The sequence below is a fragment of the Camelus bactrianus genome, chromosome 2 (assembly GCF_048773025.1).
Source record: "Camelus bactrianus isolate YW-2024 breed Bactrian camel chromosome 2, ASM4877302v1, whole genome shotgun sequence".
Taxonomy (NCBI): Eukaryota; Metazoa; Chordata; class Mammalia; order Artiodactyla; family Camelidae; genus Camelus; species Camelus bactrianus.
Genome location: NC_133540.1, coordinates 82,387,006 through 82,399,543, shown reverse-complemented (window position 1 = coordinate 82,399,543; position 12,538 = coordinate 82,387,006).

The window sequence follows — 12,538 nt, the reverse complement described above, 5'->3', positions numbered from 1 at the left end:
ACTATAACACCATCTATCAGTTTGATCTCTTCTGTCACAAGTTGAAAAACAGTCTTAGGTCCCCTATGTTCATGCCTTTATGGCCATCTCCCAAGATTCAGATCTCTGTAAAAATTGCTGCATGTCTCTTTCCCAATACTTAGAGGCATCGCCACCCTCTGGCTCACCAGCATCTAACAGCAACCAGATATTCTAGATGACCCTTTACTTTCCCAGGTTCCTAACAATAATCAGTTCCCTTCTCTGTACCCTTCATTGCATCCAATGGCCTCTAACTCAGGGACTTCTTCAGATTCTTATTTCTCCTCCCCGATCCCTCCTTGCTATTAGAATCCCTTCTCCCCACCACATACTAGAGCAGGTGTTATTTTTGACACAACAGGACCAGCATCCCCAGTTAAGACTACTATTCCAGAAGCCTCAAAGCAAGGGAATCTGTTACCCTTTCTTGAGGTTGCTAATGGCAAAGTGGGCACGATTCAGGTCCACGTCCCTTTCCCTCTGCCAAGTCTCCCACAAATACAAATTAGGCTCTTTTAGCCAGAACCCTTCTCACTTCATACAGGAATTTCAGGCCCTCACCACAGCCTTTGATCTGACCTGGCAGGACGTATTTGTTATTTTCACCACCTGTTACACATGAAGAAAAAACTCACATTTGGTCCTCGGCTCAGAGCTGGGCTGACAAGGTCCATGCTCACACCACCCAAAATCCTAGATCTAGAGGTTCATCTAGGTCTGGGAAGGAAGCAGTCCCTGACTCAGATCCCCAGTGGTCTTATCAAGAGAGGAACACCAGGAGGGAATACCATAATCACATGATTATTTGTTTAATAGAAAGGATGAAGAAGGTCACTTTTAAGCCTGTTAATTATACCAGACTGAGGGAAATTACCTAGGGACCAGATGAAAATCCAGCCCTTTTTCATTCCTAGTTGGCAGAGGCAATGACAAAATATACAAATCTTGACCCAGAAAACACAGAGGACCTTCCATTCTTGCAGTCCATTTCATTAGCCAAGTCACACCCGACATTATACATAAACTTCAGTGGCTTGAACAGGGACCACAAACTCCTTTTCCTGTCCTACTAGACAGTCTTTAAGGTTTTCAACAACTGGGAGGAAATATCGTGGGCTGAACAGGCAAAAAGGACAAAGAAAGAGACAAGCAGCAGGCTAAATACATGGCAGCCACTATTGCCCACTCCCTGCCAGGTTCAACTCAACCGAGGCCCTACGGGACACCGGCCCCCAAGAAAGAGCCTACGTCTCTTGGGCCCTCTCCTGTTTGGTCCCAGTGCCAACAACCAGGACATATCAGCCAAGATCGGAGGTCTCTGCAGGGCCACGCCCCATCTGCAAGAAGAAGGGACACTGGAGACGGGACTGTCCCTCTCTCCCTCGTGGGAGAGGGCCATCCTCACTCCAGACCCCCTTGCCACGGCTTAAGCCTGTGGCTGGCCAGCAGATGCCCTTGACCCTGCTCCTCAATCATGAAGAGCCCTACGAAGACGGCGATGATTACAATTCTATCCTTGACTGAAGGGCCCCAGAGGCTGTGCAGGCTCCCATGCTTTCTACCTCAATGGCAGAGCCCTGGGTGATCTTGGATGTGGCAGGCGGTAAGGCTGAATTTTTAGCTGACACAGGAGCCACGCACTCTGCCTTAATTTCTCTGGTCCAATCTTTTAGTACTCAAGCCTCCTCACCAGTATAGACAACCAACCATAAACAAGCCACTTTATTGCGCCATTAGTCTGTACACTAGGAAAATTGTTTTTACACATGCTTTCCTTGTTCTTTCTCAATGTCCCACTCCCTTGTTAGGCAGAGATATTATGACTAAGCTCCAAGCAAAGGGCCACTTGCCAGAGCATGTTTGCCCTCTACTGGCCTCACTCATTCCTCTACAGCAGGCTTCACAGGCTCTCCAGGCTCTCCCTCCTGCTGTTTATTTACAAGTGCTCCAGAAGGCTGGGACATAGCTACTCCATGGAGAGCTCTTTTTGCAAAACCTGTAAAAGTCCAATTAAAAGATCTTATTTCCTTTCCTAGAAAGCTTCAGGATCTTCTAAAATTAGAAGCCCATAGGGGCTTGCAATTTCTAACAACAAAATTCTTATCAGCTGGTCTATTAAGCCCCTGCAACTCTCCGTGTAACACCCCCATTCTAGCGGTTAAAAAGCCAGATGGAGCATTTAGAATGGTTCAAGATCTTAGGGCTATAAATGAGGCTGTAATTCCTGTCCATCCCATTGTGCCAAACCCCTACACTCTTTGGGGACAAATTCCAGCTGAGACCTCCTGGTACACAGTGTTGGATCTTAAAGACATCTTTTTCTGTACCCTTGTTCACCTTGACTCTTAATTCCTGTGCCTTCAAATGCATAATCTGGAAACCCAAGATCCCCAACAACTAACCTGGATAGTTCTGCCCAAGGGACTTAAGGATAGCCCTCACTTGCTTGGATCTTTCCACTTTATAATTCTCTGCAGGCAGTGCCTTGTTTCAATACATAGATGACTTGCTGATACACAGCCCTGAGAAGGAATCCTCAAATTCTAACCTTATCATGGTGTTACAAAAATTGGCCTCCAATGGATATAAAGTTTCTCCCTCTAAGGCCCAAATAACTGCACAGGAAGTATAATTCCTCAGACTCATATTAACCGCAGTAACCAAAAGTCTGCCAACTCAGAGGAGACAATCTTAGATATGGGAGTTATCCACAACCAAGCAACAGCTGTGTTCTTTCTTGGGCGTGCCAGGGTTTTGCGGAACTTAGATACCCCAATTTGACCTCATAACTAAATCCCTTTATGAGGCCTTACGAGGACCAGAAAATGAGCCCTCAGAATGTACCCCAGAAATGAACCGGGCCTTGACAACTCTTAAAGAAGCTTTTTCAACGGCCTCAGCCCTGGCCCTGCCAAACTTACAAAAGGTTTTCTTCTTATTCATATGTGAAAAGCAAGGTGTCACCTTGGGGGTCCTTATCCAAGCCTTGGGACCCACTCAGCACCCAGTAGCCTATTTATCCAAAAATCTGGATCCTTCTCTCAAGGATGGCACCTTTGCCTCAGGGCATTGGCATCTACAGCTTTATAGGTAGAAGCAGCATCTAAATTAACCTTGGAACAGGGGATGACCATTTATACCCCCACCAAGTTTTAGACATCCAAAACCCCCAAGCATTTCACTGTATTTCAGACAGCCAAATGACTAAATACCAAACTCTATTTTTAGAAACCCCCGAACGCAACATTAGACCCTGCTCCCCTACTTCCTAACCCCAACTCTAACTCCTTTTTGGAACATTCCTGTCTCTAAATGCTAGAAGTAACTTGCCCAGCCAAGCAGGACCTTCCAGATACACCCATTGACGATCCAGATGACACACGGTTTACTGACAGCAGTAGTTTTATTTTAAATGGAGTAAGGCTGTCAGGCTACGCAGCAGTAAGGCTCACAGAGGTTACAGAATCGGGGCCGCTTCCATGGGGCTCCACCTCAGCTCCAAAGGCAGAATTCAGAGCTTTACAACTTGGAGCTGATAGGAGACTAAATCTTTACACAGACTCGTCCTATGCTTTTCATGTTGTTCATGCCCATGCTGCCATGTGGCGAGAACGAGGTCTCCTCACAGCACAAAATACTCCAATAAAACACACCCCAGAAATCGTGGCTTTACAAGAAGCCGTCGTGCTCCCCCGACGAGTGGCAATAATTCATTGTCAAGCACACCAAAAGGGACACGGCGAAATCCCCCAAGGAAATAGGGCAGATAAACAGGCTAGGGGAGCAGCAAAACTCCCCACACAGGCAGCCCTCGTCCAGCCTTTACACCTCTCACTCCACATCACACCGAGGAAGAAATCCAAAAGGCAACAGGGACAGGCTTCGTCTTTACCCCAGAAGGATGGTTTAAAAACAGGGTAAACTGTTGCTTCCAGGGGCCTTACAATGGAAGCTGTTACACAACCTTCGCCAAATCACACACCTTGGGGCCAAAGCCTTACAGGACTCAATACCACTCACTTCTGTAGGAAAAGTGATTTCCCGGACAATACGTAACATCCCTCGAGCCCGCCTTCCTCGCTGTCGGACAGATGCCGAGGGCGCCCTTTGAAGCCGCCTCCTTCATTACACCCCCTTCAGAGATAAGGAACTTTACCCGGAGAGGACTGGCAGATAGGTTTCACCAACATGCCTCCTTGTAAGGGCTTAAAATATCTCTCGGTATTTGTTGACACGTTTACTGGATGGACTGAGGCCTTATCTACTCAAACTGAAGGGCCTCAGAGGGAAATAGTGCTTTGACAGAACATACGTCCCTCGTTTTGGTTTGCCTCCTTTGCTACAATCGGATATGGGCCTCAGCTTTGCTTCACAGATGACACAAAGAGTGCCAGAAACTCTTCAGACTGAACATGACTTACCCCAGGCCTCAGGCTGCGTGGAAAGGCCCACCAGACCCTTGAGAGCCTTGTAAGGAAACGCCCGCGGAGGAAACTCCGCCATCTTGCCGGCTCTTCTTCCTGCCGCCTCACTCCGCGCGGACGGCTCCCAAGCCGGACACATTTAAGCGTTTGGAGCTCCTTTCCGGCCGGCCGTTTCTCCAGACGCATTTACTAATAGATTCTGGAAATCATTCTCTCGCCCAATAACTTCAGGCCAGAATGTTAAGTCTCTTCATGAATATTGTGATAAATTTAGTCCAAAGCCTGATCCCCAACTTTCAGGGAAACTCACAGCCAAAATTCCCCCGCCCTGGGGTTGGGTTTACTTTAAAATTCTCCCTCAGGATAAACAGCCACTTCAGCTGGCCTGGGCCGGACCGCATCAGGTGCTTTTAACCAGCCCTACGGCAGTCAGGTTCAACGGGTTTGCTTCTTGGGTCCAGCTGCCCCGCATGGAGGTTGCCGCCCCGTTGCCGTTAGAAGTGGCTGAGGCGTCTCCAGCAAAAACCGCCGACAGCTGCGAACCTGTGGAGGATCTCTGCCTGTTGTTCAGGAGAAAACCTGGTGCTCTGAATCCCAATTCCTAACTCATGGGCGCCACCTGCTGGCTAACCCCATCAGTGGCCCTTGTTTCCTTAGCTATTCCTGGTAGCATTTTGTCTTATTATACTTCTTACTTTCTGTTGCTCCAAGCCGTGCTAATCCCTGCACTTCCCATCCTTGTGCTGACTGGTACTAAGTTCTCGACCTGCCCTATTTTATGACATTATTCTTTCAACATTAACTGAAATTCCCGTTTAAGGTCTTCTTTCTTTTTCTGAAACAGTTTACAGATTTAATTCCTGATCTATATCTTCAAGGTGACTTCTGATTTTACACCTGATGAAATTAATCTTTACTTAGAATATTAAATATGACACCCAGTTGTTCTGATTTTCCTTCTTACTTCACCCCTTACTGTTATAGGAAACAGCTTTTGGGGATGGGCTTTTTCCTATGCTAAAGTGTTTACTCCAATTTCCGGATCTGTGGCCAACTGCCAGTCTCCAGATTTTTGGGGCTCCCTTCATGGGTTTCCCTTTTGCAGGGGTCCTATTGGATCCAACTTGCAAAGCTCATACAGGGGCTCAGAGAGATTGACAGTATTTTAAATGATCCAGACGTTAGTGAATGGAACCCTCTCATGTGGAAAATTAATTTTACATAATCAAACCCAGGGCATAATTTTTTGTTTCCGTTTATGAGACCTATTCTCAGCAGGAATGAGCGATGACCTAGTTAAAACGTCAGGGAGACTGGTCTTGGAAACTTCCACCACGCCTAGAGAGAAGAAACGACAGGTACTCCCAAATACGGGATGGCACTTTCTGGCTTACTCCCGAATATGGTTGGCTCAGCTGCACCCACTCCCTTATGTTGGGAACAAAGAAATCATTCCCATGATTCTTGGCCAAATTTCACTAGTCATGTTAGATGGACATCCTCAGACCATGTGGAGCGACTGTATATCTCAAGTAGTCTGATTGGTTTGGAACTAACTGGATCCACAAATTCCAGATTCCCTGGCCCTCAATGGAATTAAATGGATGTATGAGTCCAATCTCTGGCCTTGGCTGCTAAACGTGTGGATTGGCCAGTGCACATTCGGTTTCCCCTGGGCTCAGGTACATATATGGGCCTCACTCCAGAGTGCAAAAACAGCCAACCTCCCCTGTTACGTGCTCAGCGGACCAGGTCAGTTTTCCAATGCTACAATCACTTACTAAACTCTATATATCCCTCAGCTGGGTTAGAGGATGTAAGCCTTCGTCTAGAAGCTCTAGAAAAATTTACACAAAAAGCACTAAGTGATGCCAAGGAAATTACATTTTTATTCAATACAGAGATGATCCGAATGAAGAGAATCTTACGAAACTGCATGTAAGACTTGCACATGCTAAGTAATACATACTGAGTGCTGTACTTACATCCCTGACGAGTTAGGTAAAGTTTCTACTCTCCTCACCCAGTTACAAACTCACATAAACACTTAAGGGGATGCCAGTGCTTACAGTACTCACCAAACAGGTCATTGACTGGTTTTCCAGTGTCTTTTCCTGGATCCCTGACGGAATAAGGTCCTTATTTCTAGGCATTTTAAAATTACTCCTCTCCATACTTTTACTAGGACTGGCTGTTTATCTTGGTATATGTATTTTTGTCTTGTATCCCTTTCTTACAAAAATGATTGTCTCTTTTTTTGAGATCCAAGTTTCACGAGATTAGAGGCAGATACACTCGCTCTGCTGAAGATGCCATGATCCGTGCCAGTGCTATGATGATGCAGCCCTCAGACGCCACCGGAGTCTCCTTCCTGGCCGTCCTTTAGGCAGTCGGATTTCTTTGGGACGCCAGGACCACCGCGCGCCCTGGACAGACTGGCATGATAGGCAGGGACAGCGTGATGCCCTTGTTCAGCAGGAAGTAGCCACAGAAGAAGAGACCATCACCCCTCTTCCAAAGATTTGTCACTGCCAATCTATTAGGGGGACTGTGAGGCCAACTGGCACCCTTCAAAGTCCAACAATCCCCATTCCTGGGCTCCCAGGTGTCCGCCTGCAATCCCTCAAAAGTTAAAGTACATTCTTTCCTGACGTGTGTTTGCCTAGCAGCATTAATAGCCTTAGGAAATGGGCTACTCTCACAATAGCTCGGGCTGGTTTGTTTTGACCCACATATCCTTTTCAGAGTCATAAATCCCACTGCCCCTTCATGGACCCTAACTTCCTCACTTCATCTACAACCAATCAGAAACTTGTGCATGAGCTGATTACACAGCCCCCAACCCATTGTGTTCACCAACCCCTCCCCATAAAGGACCCTAAGCTTTCACCATCAGGGCACACACAGGCACCTCTCGTCTGTCTGGCCCACTGCTGTCTGTGGCAGCGTACCAGATAAACTCCTTTACTACTCTCCTCCTTCATCTCTGGTAAATTCTTTTACTGTCTTCTCACTGGCCCACTGGATCCCATGACAAGGATTGAAGGAAATAAAAACTGAGGCAAACACACTGAATCAGATCACAAATACTGCAGAGTAGCACAGGATGGGGAAATAAGGCCAGGAAAACAATTAGAAACGAGAGCTTTAGAAGCACAGCAGATAATCAGGGGGCTTCTGATGTAAGGTGTTAGCAAATAACACACATTCTAATCAGTTGACTGAAAATTCCTAGAGCCTTTAGGTCTAGGGGGCTCTATCAGCTGAGGTTCAGTCAAGAAAGCAAATTCGCTAATTCTCTCTATAGCTGGTCTTGTTCATTCTTTTGATCTTCCATTCAGTCCCATTTTATTTCGTATAATCAATGAGTGTATTTCTGATTTCTAGAATTTCTAAATGGTTCTTTTTATATTCAACCATCCCACCCATACCCATGCTTATTAACTGCTTCATCTCTGAACATGTTAAATGTGCTTACTTTAAAAAGCTCATCCTGATTTTTTTTTCTATCTAAAAACCGTGGGTGCTAATCACCCTGTTTTGTATGGTTGGTTATTTCCTCATGTGGTTTTCATGAATTAATCTTCAATGGGTGTTGATTTCTTCAAATATTCCATATGTCTTGTATTGTAAAAGCATCCCTTCAGAATGGTTTCTTGATTGCCTCTGCTGGGGTCTAGGGGATGACCATTTCCATATAATTTTTTTAGCCTATAGTCACTGCATTCTGTAGACAGAGTAAATTTTGATCCTTATTTGATAATGTCTTTATCTTTTTTAATTCCTTTCCAAACTACTGTTGTATATCTCCTACAATCATTTATTCATGCAATTTCCTCTTATGAAACCAAAAGAGGATATCCATAAATTGTTAGCATATTTGGCTGTGTATGTTGTCCTATGTTGTCTTTTCTTCAAGATGTACATGCGACTGAAGCAGAAGTGGGGAGGGTTGAGTCGTTTATAATCAGCTCAGTCCACTACACTGAATGGAACTCTTAAGTGTGTATGTTCGAGGATGGGGCATTCCTTTTTAATTATTTTTAGAAATTTTATTGCGCTATAGTCAGAGATGTCTTATATAAATACTGAGAATTTGCTGAGATTTCATTTGTGACCTTGCCTAAGGTCAATTTTTATAAAATGTTACATCTGTGTGCTCCTGAAAAGAATGCATACACTCTATTTGGAGCTGCAGGATTCAAAAGATAAATCTTGTTACTTTTGTTGCCAAAAAAAATCAACTTTCATACTAATTTTTGTTTGCTTGATCTATCAGTTTCTGAAGGTTCCCAAACTCCCATCCAGCTGTTTGCCATTTGAAAATCAATACCAAGAGGCAATTGTTGGTAGAAAGGAAAGTTACTTTTAAAGAATGCCAGAAATCTGGGGAGAAGGCAGACTTACATACCCCCAAAAACAACTCTGAAGATTCTGCTCAGCCATGGAAGTTTTAAAGGGAAAAGGAGAAGCAATCTCAATTAATCACTGAGAAAGGGGATCAAACTCATAGCCATCTCCTACTGCATGCAGGCTTGCTGACTATTATCTTTCTTTTGATGCTACTTTGTTCACATAGTCAAGGGGAAGCTAGGAAAGAGATCTAGATATCTGTTAATTACTTATTCTTCATTTCTATTTCTTTGATCTATTAAAAGAACCAACAGGTTGGGCAAGTATTATTTGATCAAAAGGTTTGAAAAATGTGCTTGGGCTGGAGGTGAGTAGAGCATGAGGTTGCCTGATTTAAAAGTTAGTTACAATGTAGCTTTGGTAAAGTGAGAAGGCAAAAGGGGTTTCTTGCTGAGAGCAGTTTCCTGCTTACATGAGGGTACATAAAAATTTCACAATTTTTCTTATGTGTTGATTCTTAGTAAATTACTTCTAACCATAGAAATGTTTAACACATTTCATACTTTCCATCTTTTCTTCTACTTGTTTGATATTAATAATATTGCATAAATTTTCATTTAGTATTAGAAATTTTATATATCTGTATGTGTAACATATATATATATAAATATATATATAAACAATTTTAGGCCATTTGTATTAGTTATTTCATTTTTAAATTAAAAAATCGTAACTTTACAGTAAACTGTAGACATCACCTTAATCAAGTGATCAAAGGTAACATCACCATTAATGAGATACATTAACATCATGTATCTCCTGAAAATGAGATCACACTTCTGCAGCATTATTGCCAAAAACGCATAATTTGAATTGAATCATGAGTAAATATCAAGTAAACCTAAACTGAGGATCATCCTCTAAAATAACTAGCCAATAATTCATCAAAATTGTCAAAATTAAGAAGGATTAAAAAAAAAAAAGGCCAAGGGATTATCCCCAATTAAAAGAGACTAAGGAGACATGACAACTAAATGCAACATATGATCCTGGATTGGATCCTGGTGCAAAAAAAAAAAAAAAAAAAAAAAATTAGTGAGACAATAGGAAAACCAGAAGCTAGGGCATTATACTGTGATTCCTATACCCTTCCTACCCTCAATCCCCCTCTACCCCAAATTAGCGTCCTTTTCTAAAGAAATTGAAATAAACTGGCCAGGGTGAAATAAAGCAACTAAAATCAAGGTAACACATCAAAGTAAAGCCTTTCTCATCCTAAAATTTATGGGTCCCTTAGGTAATGCTTAGTAATACACACTCAGCATAAAAGTCAAAGCCAGACAGTTAACAAATCCTTCACAGGTACAAAGAGATCCCAGCAATCTCTTCGATCTATTGCCTCTTTCTTAAATATGGACAACCAAAGATCAGCCAACATTTAGGGATAGCTGATAAAATGGCAGAGTAAGGCCAAGATAAATAACCACGCACACACACACACACACACACACACAACCAGAATACATAGACTGATAAACAAAGGAGAATTTTAAAAAATAAAAAGTTAACCTTATTTAGTAGCATAAATAGTCAAAAATATTTCATCCATATACTACAAAGAAACAAGAGAAAAAGGGGGGGCTCTTATATATTTCACATCTCTTATCCCTATGTCATACCTTTTTATCCCACTTTTTTCACTAGTTTTCGCTGTGCAAAGGGGCTTCTGCACGGTTATAATTTGGTAGCCCAGATCTCTCTCTTCCTACAGTAGGGCTTCTTTGACATCACTGCATAGAACTGCTGATGGAGCTCATTAACACTCACATATGCATAGTCTAGCAGTATGTTCAATAGGAGCCCTCCCCCATCCTCCAGGTAGTCACCTGTGAGTACATGCCACGTGGCTTCTTACTGGGTCCCAGCGGGATTAGGTTCCAGTTGCTCACAGTGATGATGAGCTTGGCAATATGCTTGTACTACCTTTCCTCCCCTCCTGTTTCACCCTTCCCTGTCCCTACCTCCTGTACCCCAGGATTCTCTCAATAAGCTATTACATTCTGATCCTTATCTCAGGCTCTATTTTCTGAGGGGAATAGACTGAGACAGTTTGTACCAGAACTGGCTCTAAAAAGCACACTGCAGGATGAAACTTGGAAATTGGATAATTCACTGGCAATCCTGGCAATAACAATCTCACTACTGATGGCATGTGTGACGGTGATAGCTCTTAGCATTCACTCGAATCACAATTTATAAGATTCACACAAGATAGGAACAAGGAATTTGGGTGAGGTACACGGGGAAGGTAAAGTATTGACTTACAGAAAGTATAGGGACAATGCTAATTACATAGTTTATAGTGATTTTTTTTAAATGTCACAGTTTTAGAAGTTCTGTAAAAAGTAAATGACAAGCTCAGTTTGAACAAATATCAAATCAAAGTACACTGTGAAATTCAGAAGTTCTCCCTGGCAGTGTTTAGAGATTCTCTTCTTCTGTAGCAGCAGAAAACCAGGCTTAAAATTTAATTGCAAAGATAAAAGAGCTACAAAGGAGACTCAACTCACAACCTCAACAGCTTCCTAGACCAAAGTCAGGGCCTAGATAGAAAGAGAATGGGACTCCTGAGACCTGAGGTAGGGGAACAAGCCTGCAAATCCTCAATACCCAGACTCTTCTGGGTTCTGCTTCTGGAGGTAGGATAGTGAAGACATTTCTTTCATGGGTCACAGTAAGGCTACCACTGAACTTAAAGCTATGAATATCACATGGTCATTTTAGACTCCTCCCATCAGTGGGACAGTGGGCAAGGAAAATAGTTACTATCAGTGGGGACAAGTGACCCTGATTACAGTCAGGAGCTAGGATCATAGTTACATGATAGGGAAGGAAGGAATTTATCTGAGATCCAAGATGCAGAGGGGTACCTACAATTTAGAGGGGTGGAACTCAGTGCCGAATGAGAACTCTAAGAGCGCACCTGCAACAAGCATGACCCAAGAAGGGTAGGGCAGTTTGCGGATAAAGGCTCATGTCATCTGATCAGACTAGCAATACAGAACACCTGAACTGCTGGCCCAGCGAGAGAGAAATAAAGAATTTGTAGTAGAGGAGGATGAAGAGACAAGTGAAGCTAGCTTTCTGTAAAGACACAGATAGTGGTCACAGTTCTTCAGTGGAGGAATTGAGACTAAAAATGTGGCTGATTTGGAAAGAGGCAAAAAATTTTACAAGGGTTAGATAAATTAATTATAAAAATGCATTTTATAAACCTGATAAATCTATAAACAGCTATGTAAGGATATTATCTGGAGATGTGATAACCACTAGAAGAAACAAAAACTGAAATGGTTAAGTAGGCTAACGGTGAGGAGATACTTATTTTATAATATAAGGCCATATATAGTGTTTGATCTGTTTAACCACATATAAGAATTCTTAGATTTTTGCTAAGTTTTGTTTTCCTTCTCAAATGAAGTATCATTATCATGAAAGTCAAGAACTGGACAAGAATATTTAGTTGTCAATCTTTAACCATGCAGTATTGTACTAGAAGTCCTGGCCAATTCAATAAGAAAAATATGTTAAAATAATAAAATTGGAACACAGAAGGAGAATTTGACATTATTTGTAGGTAATATGGTGTCTGTTGAGAAAAATCAAACGTAACAACTGGAAAATTATCATAGGTTATTGTAAGTTCTGTAAGATGGCCAAGAACAAGATTAATATTAAAA